Source organism: Pinus tabuliformis, chromosome 6 (genome assembly GCF_031772625.1).
Source record: "Pinus tabuliformis cultivar Carrire ecotype Pingquan chromosome 6, CPIR1, whole genome shotgun sequence".
Lineage (NCBI taxonomy): Eukaryota > Viridiplantae > Streptophyta > Pinopsida > Pinales > Pinaceae > Pinus > Pinus tabuliformis.
This window is the reverse complement of record NC_142292.1, coordinates 1,813,305,217-1,813,308,859: the sequence shown is the minus strand read 5'-3', so window position 1 is coordinate 1,813,308,859 and position 3,643 is coordinate 1,813,305,217. Positions and strand designations below refer to the sequence as shown.

Genomic DNA, 3,643 nt, shown 5'->3' with positions numbered 1-3,643 from the left:
TCTTAATTAGGAAACTCATAATCGAAACTCAAAAGTAAATGAAAGGTAAATCAATCTACATTAAACTGATATCTCTACTTGTGTAATCAAATTCACACTCATACTTGCTCTTACAAAAAAATTATTATGCTATAAAAAGTAAGAAAGCTTCTAATTGAAAAGATATCTAATTGCTAAGCTAAATCTCGGGTGATGAAACAAATCGACAAGTGTGAAACAAATCACTGTGTTTAAATGTATGAGAAATCACTATTTGAGAAAAGAGATTCTAATCTTTAACTGTGCAATACTTCCTATAGGTTACCTTATAACTCAAAAACTTTAAAGTTAAAACAGAGAAAATCATTCTTCAAAACTTAACCTAGCTTGGCGATGAAATTACACAAGCACACCCAAACTCATGCTTGTAAATTGATTATAAACTCAAAACCATATTAAACAAAAGAAAATCTCAAATAACACACCCTAATGCCAAAGAAATAGTGAAACTTCACCTATTTAAAGTCTAAACGTTAGACCTAAATGTCGGGACACACAGAACCACTACTTCTGACTTGGTAAACAAAATTCACAACCTTTGTTTATTCTCACACCAACCATACTCAACGCAGAATCTTAAATCCTATTCTAGACTTAACGCTATCAATATAAACTCAGAAAACCTAGATTAATGCACACTGAATTTCAATTCTAATTCAATCCTTCTTTGACTACATTATATCCCAAATCAAATGAATTCAAAACTAAATATCTCCAAGCATTATTATTCAGACATGACACTACAAGATTGAGAAGTATACGAAGCATAAACACAATTCATTTCGAGGTCTCAATTATGAACAATCTTTGTATATACTTGAATTAAAAATTCTTCACAAACACCTTTGTATAATATAATTGCATGAAGGAAAGAGTGACATGCCTAAATAATTACTCAACAGAACCTTGATTGATCTACATCAAACGAGAAATGAAATCTAGCTTTTTCAACTCAGATCTATGAAGCAGAATGTGAATTTAAATGCAGAATGAAACTATCAACTCAAAAATCCAAGTAATAATTATCCAAGCAGCATTCACAATGTTAAATAATTAATCAAACTCTATCCTAAAATCTATACTGGTTGTAAAACTTGTTTCCAGGGGGTGGTGGGCACTTGCCACTTCATGGATCAGGTTAAATTAAACCAACGAGACTGAAAACTTAAAGCAAAACCATAGCACTCACAGGAAACTTAACGTTGCAGATGAATTATATCAAGGTTCAAAATGTAAATACAAATGTCATACTGTAATATCTCCTTAACAGCGTATCCTTTACAAAATTGGTCAACAGTTCTTTCTGCGTACTTTCTTTCTTCTTTCTGAGATACAAAGCATACTGGACCTTAAAAAGGTTAAGTCGATAGAGGCTAAATCTTAACTAATTAACGACAAGAAGAAAATAGACAATTATCAACTAATCTCGGCTTGTGTGAAATCTCGTGAGTTATCCTCCGGATTGATCACAACTTGACTAGCTGGGTCATGATCTTAGAAAAAATGATCTCTTCCATACTTAGAAAAGCTAATCTCTTTTCGAGCTCGAAGAGATTCATCCAAATCATGGTTGTGGCCGAAAATAGACAAACCACGAATTTGGCCTTAATTTCATACTTAAGATTGCGCTGGAATATACCTCTGACTATAACTCCTTCATGGTAATGAATGTTTCCAAACCGTTTCCGAGTTACATGAATGAGGGCACTCTTAAAGAAACCCATGTGTCAGAATATTAATATTCTTCTCCAATTTCTCACAAATTTGATTTTTTTAACTACAAGAATTTATTCTGTACTCAATGTCTAGCAACTAGTTTAATTGGCTTGGGAAGAATTTTGGCAATGGAACTCTGCCGCAAATGAACTTAGAAGAAAACCATCATTAATAAATCATGATGAAATCATCTCTAATCATAGAAAATCTAATAAAACTAATGATAATCGACCACAAAGTGTAAGATGTGATTTCACGACAAGTTGTGGAATTATGGTAGGAAATGAGTTAAAAATGTCAGAATTTAGGTTATGAAATAGTGGTACTATGTGATGGAAAAATAGGCGCTACCTGGTTACATCCATAGTGAACATTAACAATAACTTCTACATTTTTACCATTAGAGGATTGCATATTATTGACACATTTAGATGACGTAGTCTTAAACAAAGGATTCTGACGATAAAACAACTGATACGTAGTAGTGTCACATATTCCATGTTGACTCGTTGCATAGAATCGTATTTCTTGCCTTGAACGCTTTTCAAATTGATATAGTGTTTCTGTGGTAATATTCTGATTTACAAATGGGATGAGCCCAACGTTGAGGATTTACGAAAAGGTGGATGCAATTCACAACGAGAGAATTGTGGATATTCAAGATTCTATTGAGAAATTTCATCTTGGTAATAAACTGAATGTGCTCGAGGAGGCAGTGTTGCCACTGAAATCTTAGTAGAGGATGCACCTATAGCATTGGGTCTTGCTTCACCTCTAAACGATCGTAGATATAGAGAAAATTATGTGCCCAATGGGCGCGGGCTTCTTCAAGAACAGTTGATAGTACAAGGATACTAAGTGATTTAACACATTTTTTCGATGATGTACACTATTTCCACGAAAATCTCTAGATGATGAGCTGTCTATTAATGATTCTGACTGGGTATCACTAAATGTTGTTGCATTCCCTCTAAATGAAACATCAAGCCATAATGCAAAACCATGCAGGGATGCTTTCATCATAGACGACACACTGAAACTTGCAGTAACTCATTCTAACTCCTGTATTGTGACAGTGCTACAATAAATTTGTTTGATAACAATTTCCCATGTCAAGACATTTTCTGTCGTAATTGTTTCGATGCAAGTCTCCTCAAAGGCACACTGCTTTTCCATTGGTAACATCACAGACAACTGGTGCCATGTACAATGTCGTATGCGAAGACAAAAATATCCCTCCTAAATTGAGACAATGATCTCTTGCAACGATTACACTAGAAAACATGCTCTCATATAAAATAATGTAACCCATCCATTCCAATATAATGAAATCTACCTCCTCAACCGTGATCTTATCAGATAAATTATTTACTTTAATAACTTATGTTTCCTGCACTGTTATGTCACTTGCATCGACTGCATAAACCTTTCTAGCACTAGCTAATGCAAAAAATATATATAGTATTCATGTGCCACATCCAACATCCAGAAAATTATTAGCATTTCCAGTTGCAAATTCCTGATCAAACGCCGAAAAATATGCATAAATAGAATCCTTAGGATCTGCAAGAAGCATCTATATCTCATTATCCTGCTCATTTGTTGCTTCAAACCCAATAGCAGGTTCTTGAACTTTATTGCCAACTTGAAGGTTTTTGCAAGTTGAAATAAATAGGACATTTGAAGCAGTTGGGTTTGAGTTTGGTAACGCTGTGCAAGGACGTCTTGTTACCCATAAAATAAGTCCAGGAAAGCCCCCATCAATCACTTCAGATGTAAATAATGACCCGGTAAATGTATCATGCCAGGTGGAGCAATATCATATAGGCCATATATGGAGACTATCATGATATGTAGACCGAGGATCAATGGTACCAAGACATTAAAT

General features: G+C 34.2%; 1 pseudogene; it reads right to left on the bottom strand.

The window, feature by feature from the left end:
- Nucleotides 1-2,529: 2,529 nt before the first annotated feature.
- On the bottom strand, nt 2,530-3,331 carry LOC149266266 (putative protein arginine N-methyltransferase 6 pseudogene; annotated as a pseudogene).
- Nucleotides 3,332-3,643: the final 312 nt, after the last annotated feature.